This window comes from Macrobrachium nipponense, chromosome 15, assembly GCF_015104395.2.
Source record: "Macrobrachium nipponense isolate FS-2020 chromosome 15, ASM1510439v2, whole genome shotgun sequence".
In the NCBI taxonomy this organism is placed as follows: Eukaryota; Metazoa; Arthropoda; class Malacostraca; order Decapoda; family Palaemonidae; genus Macrobrachium; species Macrobrachium nipponense.
In genome coordinates, this window is record NC_087208.1 from 6,944,867 (window position 1) to 6,968,496 (window position 23,630).

The 23,630-nt window shown below is 36.6% G+C and overlaps 1 long non-coding RNA gene across 1 annotated transcript; it reads left to right on the forward strand.

Annotated features, from left to right (window-relative positions):
* Positions 1-2,019: 2,019 nt before the first annotated feature.
* LOC135226985 (uncharacterized) lies at positions 2,020-23,067 on the forward strand. Its single transcript, XR_010317328.1, has 3 exons — positions 2,020-2,079; positions 21,788-21,962; positions 22,542-23,067. It is a non-coding gene; the product is annotated as an uncharacterized LOC135226985 (long non-coding RNA).
* The last annotated feature ends 563 nt before the right edge of the window (positions 23,068-23,630 follow it).

The window sequence follows — 23,630 nt, forward strand, 5'->3', positions numbered from 1 at the left end:
CTTGAAAACTGAGTCCATAATTTCAAATTCCAGTTAAAAAATTGTTATATTAGACTGTGGAACAATGATTTTATTGTGCGTTAAAAGCCGTAAATTGTTTTTTTCGTCACTAAACGTTGGTGCTTCTTACATTTTGTGATAGTTAGCTGTTTGTAGAAGCAATGATTTTGAAGAATTTACCATTCTATTTAGAAATTTTTTCTAAAGAAATATTCCACAATTACTATAAGCATAGATAATCCTTTTAGATAACAATGTCAGCAATAGTCTACCAGGCTATGTTAGCTAGACTGCAGCAAATATTGTCTGAAGCCTATAACCTAGGATTATATATAAACCATTGTAGAGGGCTTATAAGGAGCTCCCAAGAATTCCTGAATGCCTCACAGGACTCCGTGAGTGTGTTATAACGGTCATTCTCTCTCAGGTTGAGAAGAGCGTCTCCTCCCCCCCAGCATCCCACCAAAAGTTCGTTAGTGTTTACCATCACCTATATTGGCACCCATTGGTCAATAGACCTAAGGAGGTGCCGGAGCCAATCACATCCTAGAGGGAAAATATCGGGGGCTGTGGGGAGTAGAGGAAAGGGAAAGAATGCTAAGGTTTCCCCTTGAAGGAGGCAGTTAGCCGTCAGTCAAGCAATAGGGTGGACATGCAGTTCCCCCTGGTGCCCTCTGCCGGTTTCCTTGCTCGGTCGCAAACTAGCCGGTACTGTAGATATTAAGTTCAATTTCATTCAGGTCCTTGTGTAACTTCATTAGAATATAAGACCGGTGTTAAGTTAATCACTGAGCGTTTGATTTCTGCATGTCCCACAGTATCTTAAGAGAACCAAGCGATCCAGGTCAGGGTCATAATCCTTAAGGGTGAACAAAAATAACCTGGAATAGGTAAGTAATCTAAATTAAGGTAAGATTTAAAGACATATCCTGTTAGGCTATGGGACTTAGCAGTAGTCTAGTCTATAAGTTTACACCAAAGACCTTAGGGTTAGATAAAAGGCTATAGGCATTTTCCCTTTTTATATAGCCTGTATACTTAAGCATAGTCTTAATACTGTAGGCTATCATGTGCATACCCTTACAAGGGAATTAAATAATCTAGAATGATTAGACAATAACCTGGGCGAGGTGATAGGCTTTCCTCGCTATAGTAGACCCAAAACAGTACATAGACCAAATGGGCTATGCGGTAGTAGCCTATCTTGAAGGCTACAGATTACACCTGGTCAATCCCATACTTTTAAAGGCAAATTAAGCAGGATTAGACAATAACCTAAACATAATACTAAGCAATAGCCTAACTAAAATTTCACATCAGTGAGTTATTGTTTTATATAGTACACCAAATAGCCTAGGGCTAGATATAAATAATCTGCATTGGACAAAAGATGTTAGCCTAACTATGAATTTACATGTAGTAACTTTGTGTTTATATAGCCTTTACATTTGACCTAGGATAATCTGGATTAAGCAATACCCTATACATACTAGGCTAAGAGAGAACAATTTAGGAAACATCCTATTGTTAGTGTACAGTAAGTTCCAGAAGTGAAGCAACAAATTTCAGAGGATTTCGTTCGAAATTCACTAACTGGAAACTACAACACATAGCTGACAAACTTATTTTTCTACAGTTAAAGCTCTATCAAGCAAAATAAAACTAACATATGATGCACAAATATCAAATCTACGATATGTATAACAATCATATGAAAAAATTACGGTAATAGTAATTATTTTAAAGTATGGTAATAACTTCAAACTAGAGAAACGAAACAATTTGAAATTTTCGTTAAACACAGAATTACCAACATTACCAATGTATATTTCGAGCAATGTGGAAGCAAATATTTAATATCTTAGTGTATTATCAATTATTTTAGCAAAGATGCATAAAACGATGCAAGTATCAATAGAATGCAAAGGGAAAATCTCCGCAATTTTAAACATAATCAACCATGAATACACCTAGATTCAACTACCAACTACTGGTTGGTAGTTCTGATTTTATCTTCAGGGATCGAGCATAAAACACCATCTTCGAGAAAGGCTCTACTGCTGCTGCTGATACCTTCAGGTGACTATAGGCCTAGTTCCAGGCATAGCAAGACTTACAATGCAGGGCCATTGTCTGTTATTTAGGGAAAGATAGAACCATTAAGACCAACACCAGGACCTGTCCTTGACCTGGGAAACAGACTCGCTATATAAAAAAAAATAAGAAAGACGGTCGCAAGCAACCAGAACACCTGTAAAATCACCACCTGGTTAAGTAGGGAGACGACAGACCCTAACTACCCTCCCCGCCCCTCTACCTCTTCCTTTACCCACAATCCAACTCCACCCTTTTCACTTCAACCTTTTACCTCAAACCTTCTAACCATCTTCCAACCGTGCAATTTAAGACTGAATTTGCGTAGGTGGGCGTATCATAAGGGAGTGATATCACCCAAATTCATATTTCCACAGGCAACCAGTAATCAGTTCGATCAAGTCATGCATTATTGTATAACAGGAATTTATGAGTTTTCTGGGGATTTATATTTATATATATATATATTATATATATATATATATATATATATATATATATATAGTATATACATATATCTATATATTATATATTATTTAATTATATATAATATATTATATAAATATATATATAATATATATATTATATATATACTATAGTATATATATATATTTATATATATATCATATATATATATATATTAGTATAAGATGATAAAGAAGCACCCTACCGAAGCATGAACAATAGGCCTAGTGCTCGATTCTTAAAACAGGCCTCTGGTTATTCTTGACTATACGGTTTTTTGTTCCATCTGTCCATCCACCTTCGGTATTTGCGCATGGTAACACTGCGTCCCGGGCTTTAAATAATATCCTATTTTGAATATTAACAGTGTAATTTGCATACAGTAAATTATTAAAACACTTTTCAGTTGCAAATGGACACCCAAATATCCTTTTATTTACCTAAAGTTTAGACATAGCGTACCTATTTAAAGCCCGTGACGCAGTGTTACCATGCGCGACCACCACAGGTGGATGGACAGATGGAAAAAAACAGAGTATAGATGAAAAGGTCCTGAGAGAGAGAGAGAGCATAACAGGAGATACTCGAATTAGTGCTCGCCAAGCATATTCACACTCCAGATCGTATGGACAAGAATAATTCTCACTTATGTACTTGAAAAAAAAGTGGAAACCTACGTAAATACTTGCTTAATGCGACCCTGAACGCAATTCCACATGCAAAAATTTGCACAACCGAGGAATTCTATGAAATTATTAACTAATAAGCTGGAAAATATATTTCCTTGATTCTTGAATATGCCTAACCATGTAGCCAATGCTAAACGTGCATATAACTTGGATTTCATTTTTTTTTTCACTCCAACTTGTCTTATTTATATTTCATTTAATCAGATGCTAAACTTCTTTGAGCTTTATCAAAAGAAATCATTATGACTTTCGATATAACTCTATAAAATTAGAAAGTTATTAGGCCAATGGTTATGCACTCAGTTCCTGCTGCCACTCAATGGTGAACACTTGATATCACATTGAGAGCCACAGGTGTTTCTATGGGGAATATTTTTTATAAAGATATAAACAATTATTGAACTAACATTGATCATTCACTGAGGAAATACTTTCTGTGCTTCTACAGTTAATCACTGATACGTATTATCAGACAAAGAGAATGACAATAATTGGAATAAAATATAGTACCTGGCAACCCCACGAGATTTTCTACAGAAATACGATCAATTGTGAAATTTGTCGCTTCATTTCTGGAACTTACTGTGCTAAGGGGTAGTTTAGCCTAAACAGCCTAGGACCAGATATAAATGGTATCCTAGGCATAATTAAATAACCTAAAGCCATTTAAAACAGTGGCTTGGGCTAACTAAACAAATTAGTACCTACATAGGATATAAGTCCAAATGGTATGATAATTCAAATTAAAATTTTCCATAGCTAGTGCTTAAAGACTAATACTGCACAGCCATATATGGTTGTCAAAACTAACTTGGACCTCAAAGATCTTAAGTCAACACAGATTTCTAATAGTATTACAAATATAGAAACTATGGATAACTACAGGTGGCCCTCAATAATTCAATAATCACTGACTTCTAATAACAACTTGCTTTAAATCACTACAGGGCTACCATTATGCAGGACCCTCAGTTCAAGTGTTCCGTATCAAATTGTTTGGGTCATTTTGTGCCAGTGGATATGGCACATACCACCTGCATGGGTACAGTCTTGTAAAAAACAATTAAACTTTGCTTGGTCGACATATATGTATCAAACTCGTAGTATGCTACTGGCAGCAAGTTTTAAGGATGGAACTGCTCATATTAAACTGTTCTGTGATTCCTAGGGTTCAGTAGGACTAAAGAAAGGGGAAATTATACCATTCCGGCAAAAGTCAGGCAGCAGATATGTAACCCTTTTTCTCCGATCAAGATTTATGTTTGGGTCAAAACCCAGTGACATCAGTCCCCAGTACCTTCTAGGTGTTTTATGTTTGGGCAAACGCCCAATAACATCAGTCCCCACTGTCCCAGATTTAACCCACAGAGGGGAATAAAGGAATTTGTACACGGGGGAGGCATTCTCACTATGGAATATGAAGGGGGGATTGCCACAGAAATGACCCTGCTGAATCCAGATGGATCAGGGACACAAATTTCAGGTAGCCATAGGAGAAACCTTATAGAAGGAATTCTATAACATTTACATCTATCGATGCTGAAGAGGATCTTTTCCTCCAAACGGAGTCCTAGGATCCATCTGATTCCGACTGATATTACTATAAGTATTTCCGTAGGGGTATTGTAATTTACCCAGGACTTCTGCCCCTTTAGTAACAGGCAGTTACAGTTCAGTTGCTGAAGTTCAGTCAAAATGTGCAAGCTTCCCCAAATGGGATACACAGCTTGTGGCATTTGACCAGTTCCGTAAGGAAATAAGGATCCCCTGAAAGGGATACAAGGATCCACCTGAACCCAATGGAAATGACAACAGTTTCTGAGGGTTATGGTAATTCACCCAGGACCTCTGCCCCTGGGGAGCAGGCAGTTGCAGCTCAGCTGTAGATGCTCAGTCAAGTTACGCAAGCTCCCCCAGAAAGGATGCACAATTTGCAGTATTCGATCAATTCTGTAAGGAAATTATGATATAACATCCGAAAATGTCATTGCCACAGAATGGCAATGTATGAGCGACATGATGCATGATTCCGAAAAGGAATTTAAGTTAGTCCAGTACACTCCAAAGTGTAAAAGTACTGTATTCTGCAACCCAAAAGTGAGAGGGGATGCAGATGCTGCCCAAATAAGGTCTAGTGTAGGAATTACGACTGAAAATCCCTATCAGTCAGTTCTGAATTCAAAACTTCAAATCAAAACATGATAGGGGCTTCAATACTCCAATACTCATCCTTGATGATACATATAATCCTTGGTTAGACGCATCAGTGCGCATTTTCTCTCCCTTTAGTAAATATTTAATTAATGAGAGAAAAACTATAAAACGGTCTTCTTACATGTGTCATTAACATTAAAAGCTATAGAAGACACTTTATCGAGACCAAGGTTGCTCCCCAAAGAGTTCTAGCCTTCTGTCCCTTCATTTTCAAAATTATTAATCTTGTAAGACAGATTTTTCAGAATTTTGTAGTGATTAAAAGACTAGGGACAATGGAAGCATTGTAGTCATTTGCCTCGGTCATCCCAGTTTTAGAAAACTCCACCAAGGAATGGGCAATGCTTCAGCCCCATTCCGAAGGGGAAAAGCTTCCTTTATTTATAGCTACACAGCAATTCAGGACCCCTATGAGAAGAATTTTAGAGGTGACAGCCTCAGCAGAATTTTGTACTAGGATCCACCTCTTTAGTATTGTAACCTCTACCACCTTGCTGGAAGTTGCCATCAAAAGTCTTCCAAAATGTTCCAAAACAATTGTTGCTGTTGTGGTTAAAACTCTTAAAAGAACCCTGTGGCAAGCACCCTATGACTTGCTAGAGTGGCCTATAAAAGTGCAAATAGAACATTGGAGGGCTCCAACTAGTTACTTCCCAATGTAACTTCTTTATTACATCATAACCCTTTTTGTAATGACACGTAGAGGAGTCTATTGTGGTTAAAAACTTAACGAACAAGCCCGCCAATAGAATTGTAAGAAAGTACTCTCTTTTGGGAAAAGGGGAATTTACAAAAGAACAATCCAAAAATTCCCCTTACCCAACCAAAAAAGGTTTGCTTAAAAAGGTAAGCCTTCAGTCCCCCCAAAAAGGTTTTTTCCTCAAAGAACACATAGGTGTTCAGCTAGGATATGCTTCACAAAAGGACAACAACAGCACGATTCCAAAGACCCTCTTATAGGAAGTATAAAAGCAACAAATGGAATGCCTATCAAGGGTAGGGGTAGATGAAGAGGTGGATACCAATGGGAATGGTATATTTGGGGGTCGACTTCAATGACACCACAGGCAACTGAGGTCTTCCCTAGGGAGACACAGCATTAATTTTAAATGGGCTAGAGGTGAGAACAGTCTCATCCCTCCCCACACTGTGCAAGGGTGCTTCCAAAAACCAGACCCCTCCTTGGAATGCTATATGCAGAAAGTCCCTGTTAATGGGAGCCATATAGAAACGTGGATATCTGTCATCAAGCACGTCTCTAAATGTTCCCAAAAAGGATTCCTCCAAACAAAGTGATCTTAGACCTATCAGCATTGAACAAGCGCACTGTCTGCCATATTTTCCGAGTAACTACCATTGCCCTAGTGTGTTCAATTGTTCTAAAAGGGACTTAGATCTGACAGTGCATACTGACACGTCTCTGTCATCATTCCCTTCTGTCCCTTCCTATGGCTCCGGATAGGAAAAGATAAGTACAGGTTCAAAGCCATGCCCTGTGGGCTGAACATTGCCATAAGATTTGAGAAAGTTAGTAATGGTAGTTCTTTGAGAAATCGGAAATACAACTATAACAGCCCACCTAGACAACTGCTCGATCTGGGGGCCCACAAGAAAAGTGCTTGAAAAACCTAAGAGCAGTGGTCAACTGACTACAATCAAAAGGTTTTATGGTAAGTTGGCAAAATCCCACCTCAGACCCAACAGACACTTTCAGTAGCTGGGACTACATTGGGATACTTTTCATAGCTTGTTGTCCTTCCCCATCATACTTGAAACAGAATGAGGCAAGTCCTCAAAATATGCCTAGCACAGTCCCGAGTTTCCAAACAGCAATTAGAATGTACGATTTTTAAAATTTTTTATTTACATAGATTTTTGCCATTATGCCAAGCACTGGGGCAACTAAGGCCATTCAGCGCTGAAACGGAAATTGACAGTAAAGGTTTGAAAGGTGTAACAGAAGGAAAACCTCGCAGTTGCACTAAGAAACAATTGTTAGGAGAGGGTGAACAGAAAGATGGTAGAAAGAGAATATGAACGGAGGTAAAGTAAAAGGAATGAAAGCAGTTGCAGCTAGGGGCTGAGGGGACGCTGCAAAGAACCTTAAGTAATGCCTACATTGCACCGAATGAGGTGCACTGACGGCACTAGCCCCCCTACGGGGGAATGTATGATGAGCTTGTTGCAATTTTCATCAATAATAGATCCAATACTTGGATTACAATAAATGAATGTGAACAAATTCTAGCTATCGCATGCAACCAACAAGATGCGAGACCGACCTGACCGAAAGATTGAAAAAGTTGGGGAGATACTTCAGCCTTGATCCCGAGAAGAATCTCTGGTGATACAGGTCACCCTGACTCCTCAGCCTGTATGAATGACAATACACCAATACACACAGATGCCTTGTTGACAGGTTGGGAGGAGCGTCAGGTGGCAGGGAGGTGTTTAGCTACTCTATGGAATTGATGTATCAATTTCCTGGAGCTGATGGCTGTCTTTTTGTCTCAAAAAACTCAAACCTCCAGAAGAGAGACATTTAGTTGGTTCTAGACAACATGACACCAATGTCCTTCATTAAGAGGTCGGGATGATACTCACCTCCTCTCAATATGGTAATGCTAGCCATCCTTCAATGGGGCAAGAAAGGTAGTGGTACTTGTCAGCAATTCACCTTACAGGGTCTCTCAGTGTGATAGTAGGCTCCCTATCAAGGACATTGACAGTATCAACACAGTGGAATTAGACAACCATTCTTTCAGAAAATAGCCAACATGCTTCCACAAATGGAAGTGGACCTTCAGGCAAGCAACAGCAAGAGACGCCTTCCTACAAGACTGGAACAAATGGAGGACGATATACCCTTTCCTTCATAGTTCCAGATTTCGAGGGTGTTGAACAAACTCCTACCCTACTAAGGAACAGCTTACTTAATAGTCATAAATTGGCCAAACAGGCATTGGTTCCTATTACTTTAATAACGGGCAAAGAGATAAATTCCAAAACTCTCCCCTGTTTTATTCCAGCCAGTAGGAGGGAAAGTAGTTTAAGGATCCTCCTTTTTAAGCCAAGACTTTCATGAGTGGATTCTCTTAAATATTATCTATACCATAAAAATTACTTGCCCAACATTGCTGGGTACCTAGTGCAAAAGTTACAGACTTCATATATCTGGCAATACCAGTATGTACGCAAGATATAATTACACAATATTCATACAGAGAGCCCAGTCAAAACTTCTAAGGAAACAAATTTTAAAATCTCTTATCCCTTTTGAAGACAAACACCTTGCAGTTACAGCCATCATGGAATACAAGGCAGCATTAACAGAATCATTGATTTATTTCACTTCCCTTCTGCGGTCCTTTGCACTACAAAGATCCGTTCTAGAAGGGTTCCAGTTACTTGGTCCCTCAACAAGGTGCTTGGACTTTGATTAGTCCCTCAATTCAGTGGACATGATACAAACCATGGGTCTTCCTCTTAGACGGGGATAACCACAATTCACAAGCTACAGTATGCAATATTCTTGATTGCATTAGCATCAGGAATTCGTATTAGCAAACTGGGCTCTCGTAGACAGGGACAATACATCAAGCAAAGGGCTAACAATCAATTATTATTGTCCTCTGGCCTGTCATTCCTGGCCAAGAATGGGATCCCTTTAAGAAGGAAATCTCCAGTTTCAAGTAAACTAGAATTAGTAGACATAACATTATGCCCAGTTCATGTACTTAAGGTTAACCTAGAAGTCATGGCAGACATCCCAAAAGGTCCATTTTTTTACATTCTTGACCCATAGGCACTACAGCGGCAATCCACTGGTCTTCCCAACAAGCGATTATGATAATTATTACTGGGGAGGGTTTGACAATAGTACTGCAACCGTACCCAGCATGCTTAGGCAAGTCAGCACTGAACTTCACCCTAAAAAAGTAACCTAAGTTTGCACATAGTTTCTTGTTCTTTGCTACCAAACCTTAAAGTATTTGGAATAAGGAATGGGGCCTTGAAACAAGTGGCTTGACCCCTAGACCAAAAATGTTTTTGGGTTATGATTAGAATCCAAGAGCTTTTTGTCACCTGTCAATTTCTCAGTAAAGCTCCTTGAGGACGAAACAGTGACTACGCTATCAAAAACCAGGTTTTAACGTAGGCAAAACCCTATTTTTGGTAGTAACTGTTGAGTCCTCAAAACCCTCCAACTTCCCTGACAAAAAGACATAGGTTTTGGGTAAGGCATGATCCTACATTGACCAACAGAAAGGAATGGTGTCTTGGTCAGATTTTGGTCGTATATAAACAATATGATGGTGCGTATGCGCATACCACTTCTTGCGGTTTTGACGTAGTAGGTAAACTAGGTATTAGCGTTCACTGAGGATAATAGAAAGTGCCCTCTTATCCTGAGTCCATTTCTACTCTATCATGTGTTATAGTGTTTATCATTATGACACAATACCAGGCCATAAGACCAATTAAGAGAATTCGCTGACATTAAGTCTGGTCACCATGGAGGTATGGATAGACCCTGGAAAGGGTAATCCTTGAGGACTCGACTACCAAAAATAAGTTTTTTCCTATGTTAAAACCTACTCTACATTCTTATCCATTTAAAATACTGGAAATGAGTTTTAATATCTAAAAAGGGAATTAAAATGATTCAATAAGCTTGAACCTTGTCAGAACTTTTTCTGTTATAATTCAAATGATCTTAATATCTTATTTGAAGCAAATCCACATGATTTCAATTTTGAAGATCAATGTTGAGCGAGATTATGTGGGTTATTTTAAATCCTCCATGTATTTCTCCACACCAGCCATGGAGCTACATTTAAAGTATGAATGATGTTCTTACTTACAGACCATCCAGGGTTTACATCCATATATATGCAATGCTCTAGTACCTTGGTCATCAGTCAATCAAATTCTGACCCAGCTAAAGGATCAGAACTTGACATCATCAGACTTTCACCCCACGCAACAAAGTCAGGTGCTCAGATCCAATAGGTAAGGAGGCATGCTGTCCATCCTCACGCTCTTTTGAGATCTACAGGGAATCCAATCCGTGCTGAATTATGCAAGGTCATAAACAAAAGCTCCATCCTAACAAAGTTAGGGAAAAATTGGAGTAGGTAAAAGAGAAAGCTTTGCTAATTTAGTTAAGGACCAATTTCCTAAAGCCCACCACTCAATGACAACGGGCTAAAAGTCTAGGCGGCCTTGTTCAGTGAAGACCATGTAAAAAGCACACAAATGAGCAAGTGGAAACATTCTCAAAGCCATGTCTTAGTCAGTTGGATTTTGGAATCCTGGACTGGGTCTTGGTCTTATTTCCTAGTAATAAGTTGAAAAGTATTTGAATAGCAATGGCTTTCCTAGCTGCAGCATATCTTGAAAACCAATGAACCCACTGCATGCCAGACCATGCTCTTCCATCCCACAAAGCCTCTTCCACTCAGCTTCACTGTGTGCAGACGTATTACAAGCTGCTCTTCCAGAATTAACATCTTTTGGGTGTGTGCTGTCATTCATTTACCATTCCTTCATTCTGATGGTGTTTTGTAAATAACTGGTGAATTTTTAATTTTTTTTCTTCCTCATCAGTGGCATCACTTGTCTCCAAGTATTATTGTTGGCACTGTCCTTTTTTTTCAATAAATACTTTCCAACATTCTTTGGTTTCTGGGGAGTGTTTGTTTCATTGTTATTTTAGCCTTAATTTCTGTAAAACTTTTCAGTAAAAAGTTTTGTTAACTATTACTAAAATGGTTAATTTTTTTTTCGGTAAGTACTTCCCAACATTCTTTGGTTTCTGAGGAATGTTTGTTTCATTAAGTTATTCTAACCTTAATTTCTGTAAAAATTTTCAATAATAAATTCCATTAACTAATTTTTCAGTTTAATGCATTTGTTGTTCTTTCTAGATTTACATTAATGGTTGTTGCTGAGTCTCTATTTTCTGTTACCAGCATATTTTACTGCTTAATTGCTTTTTACCATGAATTGTCAATATCAACTTATGGTTATTATCTTTTCATTAACACCAGTGCGTTTATAAATTTTCACTCAACATGGGGAAGTTTAGTAGTGATTTCAATCACTTGTGAGTAGGCTGATAAACATGCTTACAGCTACTGAGTTCTCTTTAGGTATGAATTAAAATTTGAAGTGCTCTTCATACAGGACAAAAGCATTCCTCCAGAAGACATGCTTAGTATGTATGTGAACTGGTGTCTACTGACCACTGGTTTCCCTATGCATATGAGAAGACTTTTAAGTGCAAAGTGCTCCATGACCTCAACAGATGTCAACCAAGAATTTTCTTTATAAACCCATGGTACTACTCCTACAGTTATTGATTGAGTTTTTGCAGATGAAGCCTAATCCTCATAACAAGAGCATGAAAGGTATGAAGTGCAGACCTTTTGTCTGATATGCTGACTGCAACCATTTTTCAATTTGTTGAACATTCATCTCCTTAGAAGTGTGTTTCTCCAGGAGCTTCTCCCGTGAGGGATTTTCCTGCTTCCTCACCATTCTCATCTTCAGCCTCCAGCTTTGTGCTGCCTGCTCATCTCTCAGCTTTGCTCCTACTGCTCCAATGTGGCTCCTGAGATCTGCTGCTGCATTTCTCGTACATCACTTGAAGAAGAGAATGCTTTCAGTGATTCATGATCAGTTTATAGTAGTGCTGGTTTGTCTTTGGACAAGTTGACTGCAGATCCTAAACTTCAACATAGTCTTTAGCCTTTCCTTTGCCCCCTGGTACGCCCATCTTATCTGCTATATAATCTACATTATCAATAGTGACCACCACTGCTAAATGACCTTAGATGTGCAAGCAGTCTCTGATTCCAGTTCTGTTCCTGTGACTTATATAGTGCCTCTTTCTTCTACTGCTACTCAAGGGTCTCATTTAGAAGACATTCCTCCCCCTGCTGCATCACCCTGTGGTGTGACTATCGGCATTTAAGAAATGAAATGAGAGTCCTCCCCTTCTAAAGAGTATTCTGAAGTGTTGCCACAAGTTTATTCCTTTTTAACCCATGAGTAGGCAGACCAGCACTGAACATTATTCCTATATATATAGTGAAGCCTTCTGTTGTCTGACTGTCAGCTTTCTCTTGTATGAGACTAATCTTTCTCTACAGCATAACCAAATGTTGAGTTGTCATTTGCCATAGGAGAAGGTTTTCTGAGTCCTCTCTGACTCAGCAAAGGTCTCGAAATTACTCTGCCTCTGATCACTGAAGTTCTAGACAAGACTTCCCGCTCAACACCCCTCTGGGTTTTCTCTGCCCACTACCATCTCCCTTGGCTGCTTACGACCTAGAGTTGAGGCACCATTCTATCATTTTTTTCTTTAACAGTTTCCTCCATTGATACTTCTCATAGATCATGGAATTTTCCTTCACCTGTTCTTTACCTTTAACCTTCAAGGCTTGGAAAATCTGTTGGTTCATTTGGCAATCCTTGGACACCTATAAGGGCTAGAGTTGACTCAACCAAGGACAGTCTTGTGTTTGTGAAGATTTAGATGAAGAACCTGGGAAGGACCTGTGTGTTCCAGATGACACTTCCACTGCATAAATCCTAAGCTGGGTCTGTGACATTTCAAAGACTGAAAGCTTATCTCAGCCTCTATAGAGGCAGTCTCCAGTTATTGGTAGGGGTTTCATTCTTGGTAGGGTGCTGAGAAGCAAAAACTGCAATTAACCAAAACTTGGTGATTTATAGGGCTTGTGGCGCCTTAATCTGGTTAATGGCGCCTCCTTTAGGTATGTTATGGCGCATAACTCTATCATTGACACATTATGGTGTCGATACCCAGAACTCGATGCATTATGGCGCCACAAATAGCCGATTTTATCTCACTAGACAAACGCCATAAAACCAGATCGCCATTAAGCAAGTCCGCTGATAACCGGGGACTGCCTTACAAGGCTTTGCTTACCACCTTAGTAACCCGTGACTACTGTTTTGCTTCGCTCTTTCTTGATGAAACAAAAAGCCAGATCAAAGGTTTCCATCCAAACATTTGCTGAAAACAAGAGAAACAGGTTATTTTTAACTAAAATAACTATCAACAATTCTCCTCTCATTTGTTCAATAAACCTTTCCTATTCATTGCAAAACAGTATGGTACACTAAAAAAAGTATTTACTCACTTCCTAAAACTGATGAGAACAATATATTACATATCATTAGTAAGTCCTGTCACCAAAGGTTTTAGAAGATTTAAGAGAGTTATGTCAATAGTATACAGAGTATACTCCCCTCTTGGACTTGCAAGAGCCAGGTAACTTCATGCTGCATAATTTATGGGCAGGCCAGTGGTGAGAAAGGCTGGGTAAGCTTGGACCAAAGTAAGTTCACTGTGTGTTCTTTACAGGGCAAGTAGTGAGAGTTTGGTCAGAGCAGGAATACCAAATGGACATAACTCTTAGCAGTCACACCATAATGGTTTGATTATAAGCAGTCCTGTGCCAGAAGATTTTTGCCTATAATGTATATAAGAAACTTTTGAACATTCATAAATTTCCAAAATAAAAGTAGGTTGTTCATATCATGGTTTCTGGGTGATTACAATTCTGTTGTGTAAGGTAAGTAAACACATTTAAGGCAAAGAGATGCATAGAATCTGTGGCACTGAATCCTCAACCATCAAGGAGTGGCATTAATGTGAAAGCAGCTCCAATTAACCTATAAATATATATATCAGGTTTTCTTTCAATCAAACTTTTTATTTCTGTCAAATAATAGAATTTCAATACTGAATATAAATATATTTCTTCCTCAGACAGTAATACAGTATTTAATATTGTATTCAATTGCAAATTTATGAAAAAACCTATAACAGGCTATAAATAAAATTTACCACTTTATAAAAATTAATTTTTTTTAAATATACATAATTTATATAAATACAAGGTTACTGTTTTAACAATGCACGATGCAAGTTCACTTCACACTTCTACTTTCATGCATATACAGTTAAAAATAATCATGATCTTTACTCAATTTAGAATAAACACAGGGGCTTAAGTTTCATGTTCTTCATCCAAAAACAATACCTCAGATTCCGTTCCTCAAGGACACGGCAATCCTTTTAACATGTGACTTATTGCACATTCCAGTTGAATGTTATCTATCCTCATGGATGGGTATGTCTTTCCATCCCTAAATTCCTTCAAATTTCCAATTATCCAATGTGAACTTTTTTATTCCTCTTTGTTATCTTGAAGAAAGACACCCAAGCCTACGCAGAGGAAGTATCAGATTTTTCAACAATGAATAGCACATTAGCAATATCTGTATGGGAACAAAATAAATTTTCTTCAGCATGCTATAGTGCATTAAACCAGTCAATAAAATGAAAAACTTTCATATTTTTTTATTATGAATTTTCTTTGACCTGAACAAAAAATGGAATGAATGCAGAAAATATGATGGATATCAGAGTATTTCCACCCCTTATGTACCATACTCTTATAACCATCCCTGTAAGGATAATGCCACTTCATCATCAAATATCAGGAAACTTTCATTTCAGAATTAACACTGTATGGAATGAATGAACACTGATAAAAAGCTGGTACAGGCACTTGCAATAACTTCCATATTTTACTATAATATCATAATGATCTTTTCAACCATATACCATACATGTCCTAATTCTACAAATACACTTCAGCCATTCAGTTAAAACAGGATATAATCTTTCATTTTCCTTTTCTATTTGTACTGATAATATTTCTCTTTAAATAAATTCAAATGAATTTATTTTGCCGATCTTTTTTCCTCCAAATTAAGGATCTCGGCCACAAATAAACTGCTTACTGAGTCTTACAGTGCTGCAATTATAAGGATGATATTTTAGTGGATTCTAAAATAATAATAAAAGGGCACCTTTTTTCTTTTACAAAACATACTCATATTTTATAATCTTGAAATATAACTGCCTTGCAAATAATGAAGCACAACAATTCTCAATCCATAAAATTTACTGGCCTGTAAAATTTAACAAGTTTATATGTAAATACAAAATGATTTCTTCGCAACCCACCCATCTACAGTATCTCCATTGTGATTATTGTGTTTCTTGTTTTAACTGGTTACATATAGTACTACAGTAGAGTATATGTACACAGAAATTATTTATAATCATAAAATGTTTTTTCTTGTACAGCTTTAACAAGTGCAATAACCAATGCATGTAACATCAATTAATTCCCAAGTCTAATCTTGTATCTTAAAAGATAATTTTGATTGATAGTATTCACTCTTGCAACCTTCACCACAAACCACAACTAAATCATATGAACAGTTTACTTACAAAGGCAACTCAACTATAGTAACTCCAACATGCATTAGTAAAATCATACAAAGTAATTAAAGCAATCATACAAAGCTAGTTAAAGGACTTTATTCACAAAAGAGTATAAAAGGCAAGGCTATAAAACAATACTTTAATACTAAAATATAAGGAACAAGTACACTTGGCACTTAATCTACTAATTTTAAGGAAAAAGTTTCTTAAATAGTTTAGCAGAAAATAAGCACTGCAAAAGTACATTTTGGAGGGCAATAAAGACACTCAAGTATCAATTAACTGTTGTAAAACCTCCTCTAATAAGTTATAACTTACTAATTTCCAGATGATCCTCTTCTACAGGAACGGAATTAAAGATTAAATAACTTTGCTTCCATAGTAAATAGAAATGTCAATCATTCAATTATATATCCATTATTTTTCCATTACCATTATGTTCTAAACAATTCCAATCAGTCTTAAGTTGTGGTCTACACAAAATCACCATTAGTACTTGAGACTCACATGTGGGAGGACTTAGAGGGGCTGGTGTGTTTAGTAAATGTTTAGCTATAACACAAATGGGACTATCAATTTATAATATGGCACATAAAAACTAGAGCAAAAGAGTAATCGAAGAGCAAGAAAACCTTACATAAAACCAAACAACTACCAATCATTGCCCACTAACATAATACTAGCATTAAAATTCTTACTTATGGTACTTACTTAAGAGTCCTATCTAAATACCTAATACAATATCCTGGACTGAGACTCCTAAGTTTTGTTTAGATTCACTAGGGATACAACAGCTGTATTCAATCACAACTAGTACACCATTGGCAAAAAAGAGGTAGGGCATAATCACAAAAATAGATATGGATACCCACCCAATAAGGCACAATATAGAGATCATGACAGTAAACAAATACTGCACAACTCTTCTTACATAACGCAGCACTTTTAATTGCTTTTCTTACATAATGTAGCACTTTTAATTGCTTTTAAGAACAGTAGACAGTGTAGAATCTAAGAAAAAAAGATAGACCAATTTCTAATATGTCGTATGTCCTTCAGAAACACAAAAATAAAGAAATCTCTGTACAAGGCATAAGTTGTACCATAAACCCTCTCAACCTAAAACACATTACCGAATATTTTGAAACACTCGAAAAAATCTTGAGAGCATTCATTATACTGTATAGCCCTGTACAAGAATAATGAAGTGCAAAAAATTAAAACTTCAGTTTACATTAACTTAGGCAAAGTTGGTGTATCCAGGTAACCAAGAAATGGGAGGGGATGGCCAAAACTACAAATTCATCACATGCAAGAATCAAGTGATAAATTTACCATGCAGTAATGCTTTCAAAGTTTGCAAAATAAAAATACCCTAGGACAATCCCTAAGAAAGTAAGATATTAGTCAAATTAAAAAATAAACCTGGTGGAAAAAACATGAAAACCTTCAACACATCAAAAGTTGGATCAACGAGTAATTTAAATTTACTGTAACACAGCAACAAAAGACTAAATCACTGCTCCATAATCTACTTCCTATAAAATATAATCTTAATCAATACAGCCACATAAATGAAGCAGAATAAACTACAGGCCACTCAATAAGAAATTTTCACTGAAGAAAAGAACAAAAAATATTTCAAGACAAAAAGTTCAAAATTCATTTTTCTTAAAAAAAAACCTATACTAAAATATGATATCTGGCAACTAAACAGTCACATAACTATTCAAAATACACAAGGTCAAAGAACACTAATATACTTTCCCATTATTAGAAAGTTATTTATTAGAAAAGTTCATCATTTGCCTTCCAAATAAATGGCCCCGATTAATCAAATGATAATTTTTTCGTAACAAATTTCAGGATATTGTTAAATATGTTTCCATAACAAATAAGGTTAGTTTAATGTGACAATGCATTTACTGGATGCTCATCTTACAGGATATAATTCCAGCATTGAAGGAAAACTTGAGACTAACTAGCAGGACAAAAGTATTACATTTAAAGGACATTAAAAAAATTGTAACAACTCAAAATACTGTATGAGCAATTAAACAACCAAACAAGATTCCAATAGCTTGGATGTGTAAGAGATAATTCTTATACCTACCATTATGGTACTATATTTCTCATAACTAGAACAAATGTCACAATTGTAATTTAGAACTCTTTATGTCTAGGGTAGAAGCTGTGAACTTCTCTATTTTCACTGCTACTTCTTTATTCTGAATTTATGATAGCATTGTTAAACAGTACACATTCATCTGTTACCCTTATTTTACAAATTTTCACACAAAATTTTCTGTTAATTCAAAACTTTTTTACTAATGCCAAAAGAGGTTTATTTACTAATAGGCTGCACCCAAGTTTTAACGCTACTCTAATTCACCTTGTCTTTGGTTGGATAACGACACTAGTACGTATACCCTCTAAAATCACTTGTCAGATGGACTTAATCATATTTTAAGAAGATGCTGCAAAATAATTTATAATAAAACTTAATTTTTCTTGAAAATATAGTGAATTCGCTTTCCAGTTTCATACCTCACTCATTTAATGACTTAGCAGTAAAACGACCTAAAGACTTTACTGCTGAGGTCCATAGGTAGCCTTAGCATTAGAGTTACCTATAGAACTTTAACTTTTTGGCAAAGTTTACTAACTCTTCCTTATTTTATAAATCCTTGTGCTTTTTGCCTGATATATTCATTGCAGTGCTTCCATTCTCTCTCATTAATATGTATATACACACAGGGATGTCATACTCCATTTATTCATATAATAATGCACTGAAAAGTGTGACTTACAAGAGAGGGAAGACTGTTATATCCTAACAATCAGTAAATCACATATCCCCATACCAGTACAGACTGCAGTCCCGTGTTCCTTAATAAAGACAAGCCTTGTATGAAAACAAGTCACTACTGCTTCATGTTAAATGTGACTGACTGATCTCTTATTATGGTGTTAATGTAAAGAATTTGCAATTACTTTTTCCCAACTTTCCTTGCATTTTAGGCAGGCCAAGGGTGGTGCACAGCACTGTCATACCAAATTTCCCAACCAATATGCAGGGCTCTGAATGCAATAAAAAACTAAACCATGTGTAATATTTTCAAGTTACAGTGGAACCTTGGTTTTCGTATGTAATCCATTCCAGAATGTCTCACGAAGTCCGAAACTTAGGAAATCCGGAACAATAATTTCCATAAGGCATAATGTAAATACAATTAATGCATGCCAGACACCCAAAAATATTAATAAATACATTTTATAGAGAATAAACAGTTTTAGATACAGAAAACAATGAGAAATAAATATAAATGACTCATAAAATTGATGAATAAACATTTAACATCTCTCTTACCTTTATGGAAGACTATTGTTACGTATGGAAGATGGAGAGGGAGGAGGAGAGGTTATTGTTTGGAAGGTGAATTCCCCTCCAGAAGGCCTTCAGGTATCGAAGACCTATCTGGGGTTACTTCCCCTCTTTCTTTTTTACTGGCACTAGGACAAGCTTGAGAGTCATCGGACCCATGTCGCACAACAAAGCTGTCCAGACATTTTTTTCTGACGCGTCTTTAAAATTTGCCTAATGCGAATGTTGGAGACACAGATTACATCTTTGTTGGGATGATAAATCTCCACAAAATTTTTTACCTCACTCTACTTTGCAAACATGTCCTTAATCACTGAAGTAGGCACATTATATATGCCCGTTTGCTTTCTGAATTTTTCAAACCGGCCTCTGCTGGCCTAAAATTCACTAACAGGAGCACTTGTAGGCATTTTCTTACTGATATCAGCATGCAACTTTCTCTAACACTTTGCTACAAGTTCTTTCTTAAATTCTATAGTTTTTCTCGCCATTTTTACAGAAGGGAACTTGGAACTTTCTTTGGCACTATGATGGCTTATTTAGCAGTTGCACTTACATAAAAAAGCAAAAAAAAAACAATGAACACAAAAGCAGAAAGGGTCACCAGAGAACAGAGGATGGTTTGATTAGGTGCTCGATACAGGGCCTAGTCACAAGGTGGACACTGGAAGGAGCGTTTCCGGGTGTACGAAATCCGAGGATATGTACAGTATCTAAGTAAAAATTTTGTTGGAAAAAGTCAACAAAAACCGAATCATACGAAACCCAGGGAGTATGAAATCTGCTAGTTCTCTTATATAATTCACAATCAAGTGAAGCCCCCCTTAGGGTATGCAGAGATGCCTCCTTACATGAAGGTCATCAAACAAGCACCATGGAAGAAACTCCAAACCGAAATTTGCATCCACAGGGTAGAAGGATTGTTCAAAGTTTACTGAGGCACACTTTTCCAAAGAAAATTACACAATGGTCATTTAACTGATGCTGGTAAAGCATTGCGACATACTGCTAAAGCACCAGACATATCAGAAGGAACAATCATTATGATGTCCGGCAATGATCTGTATTAGATTTCTGAGCCTGGATGGAAGAACTGACAATGGATAAGATCAAAGATAGCTTTAATGAAAACACTGGGTATAATGATTGCAGAGAATCTTTGCATAAAATTCTTAATTAAATTAGATTTCAAAAAGTCATCCTAAGAACATATCTGTTTTAGAGGGAAATAATGAAATTAACTAACAAAACCAACTTTCTAACATACACAAAGAGCCTTTTGTACATCTGGATAAACGTGGATAAACTGCAATCTGCAATCACTGCTGTGAACGCTGAAAAGGTTGTCACTTGATTAGCCTTCGTGCTAGCACCAAATAAAGTGTTTTCTAAATTCTAAGTTAATATTTCAAGCTAAAAATCAAATGAGCAATAAAATGTTTATAAAATTCCAAATAAATGCAAAATGCACAACAATTATCTGTGATAATAAAGAATAACACACCTTACCAAATTGAAAAAAACACTTAATAACTTGTATGAATGTAATCAGATTTGGTCTTTCTTTAAAACATACTGACAATGTTAGACAAACCCAATTCACTGTATTATCCAACCCAGTAGAGAAAATAAATTCCCTAAATACCTGACAAGCAAGATTTTTTATCCTCGATTATTAACGCCCTTCTAGAGTATATTACACACTGAATAGATCAAAACAACAGAACGTCAGCCAACCTATCAAAATCTTTAGTCTGTTCTGTATGCAATATAAAATTAGCTTGACCAGCATTTCACAAACTTAACCTATTCTAAATTCCAAGTTGTAATTCAGGAGATATCTAACCTGTGTTTAAAGATGTAATAAAAAAGCTGCATTTTTTTTATGTTAGTAAGTCAGTTACATATTAAAATAGTATGTATTTGTTTTTAGAACCACAGACATAGTTTTCCTTAACACTGATGAAAATTTAAAATTGGCTTAAAAAAATACTTCTTTAACCCTTAATGGATGGATCCCTTCATATGAGAGCAATAACAAGTTTTAAGTGGTAGACGGATCCACTCAAATGAGTATCAATATTATGCGCTATCGATTTGAAGGAATCAGGCGGGGAAAGAGTTTCCTTAACTTCTATAGCCCATAAATTCACCAATGGCAAATTTTAGACTGGCTAAAATTAAGTAGGCATTTTCAATTTCTCGTAGAAGATAGGGAAAATTTTTTTATAATTTTTTTTCTTAGACCTTGTGCATTTGCATATCTTCCTCTTTCCATAGATGTGTTTTTTTTATCAAATTGGCTGACCTCAAAGTTTACCCAGCTTGGGGTGCTGCATATTGATTTTTTAGCCTGGTTCTTAAGGGTTAATGGCAACATGTATACACCAACTACCAAAGTATGCAAATGAATTATTCCTCTCTTCAACAGATTATTATGTTAAAAGTTAAGGTGCCAAATACAACTGAAAGTATGGCTTAAGTCATGATTGTAAAAGTCAAATATCATCCTGGTGTTTAGAAAAATGTAACTCTGCTGACATGTTAATAATTTATAGTCATGTTAGTGGATGATGGAGATGGTGTTTTTTTTTCTTTTTACAGAGAAATAGGCACAAGACAAGAGGAATATTTTAGTTGATAATAATTTCGTCCTCTTGTGAATTCAAACCAGCACACTGAGGAGAAATCAGGACTTCAGTGATGTTACCGACTCAGCCAACAAGTGAGGTATTAGTTAATACCAATTCCAACATTTACAAATCACTGTCGAATTCAGGTAATTGTAATTAGAATTGATATCCACCCACCTCTGCCATGTTAGCAAAGTCGTACGTTTGCCACACATAGCCATATTATGAATTTCTATCACATCACTGCGATTCATATATACATGTATTAAGCTTCAAATGTCCTTCAATATCTAATTCACTCTACCTTGGAATTATTATACTTTCATGATAGATGTTAACTGAAGGGAAATTTTTTTGTTGATAATAATTTCCTCTCGTGGATTCAAACCAGCGCACTGAGGAGAAATCAGGGCTTCTGACCCTACAAATGACTGTCGATCTCAGGTACAGTAGAGACCCAGACCTCGATTGTATTAGAACTCAAAACAATCGGATTTCAGCAAATAATTTTGAGTAAATGTTGCATCTCAGCTCAACCAAAAATTCATTTATACAGTTATTCCATAGCATTTACATTACCTTACATACAATGATAATTTTTCTTCTTACATGGACCACTTACTTTTATAAACAGAACATTACATATTTTAGTAGTTATCAGAAAAGTAAGTTTTATGTACATTTACCACCGTAAGTTTTCATCAATATATGTATATCTATTCCAGGTTCAGGGGGCAAAGTGAGTCTTTGGAACTTCTGTCCAAACTTTTGAAGACGCTCAAGGAGGTGAGGGATAATTTTTTAACCCTTGCTACTCAAATGGAATGCACTCTAAAGTTCAGCCTTACAATAATCTCCTTGTAACATGAAAAAAGTAGTGACAGCAGCTGCCTCTCACCTAATTACTGAGCAGAAAAAGGTCCCTATAAACCCTCTTGAACCCCTGAAGTGCAAATGGTGGAATTTGGGGAGGAAGCACCTCCTGAAGAAGGAAGAGGCACCCTCAAAGGAGATTAACTCCTCTGCTTTGTTGTGCAGTTATACAATATCATCATCATCATCATTCATCATCTTTAATTAACATTCATAGTTGGTGAGTACCCATATGATTTAATCTTAATCTCAAACTGAAATGATTACCTCTCAATCTTCAACTTTGAAATGATTACCAAATCGAACGTTATAGGGAGACGACATCCACATCAGAAAAAGTTAACTAGATAAAATCAAAGATACATAAAATTTTAATATCATAATACAAATGTTTCCAAAATATCTTCAATATAACAAATGTAAAATGCTAAAGAACAAAATGTAATTGATCCCTCTCTCCCTGAAGGGGCAATATTCCCTTGGGAGATGGACCAGCATTACACATAACAGCCGATGACGAAGCAGTGGAAAAGGCATGAGGCACATCTGGAATTTGCATCTGTCCCAAAGGAAGGTCAACACAGGAATCAAGGAAGGTGTCCACGGGACTTCTGGGCAGGATAAATATGAATCAAACCACAGGCTGAGGTAAAAAAAAAAAACCAGCTTGGGGGGGAGGAGAGCAAAAAAAAAAAGTCAACTCTCCAGGGCGGTTAAAGAAAGACTGGTACGTCATGAGGTTCCAAGCCCCATCAGTGACCAGCATCCACCTCGTATATGCATGAGATGCCAGATGCCACAGATTCCTTGTTTTACAATCTTTGATTGTTTTTTAACTGGTTTCCAGCTGACGCTAGATTATCATCCTATTGTTAAGACCAAAGGTTTGTTCCGCGAATGAACAAGATACAATATTAAAGTGATGCAGGGTGACAGCCCAA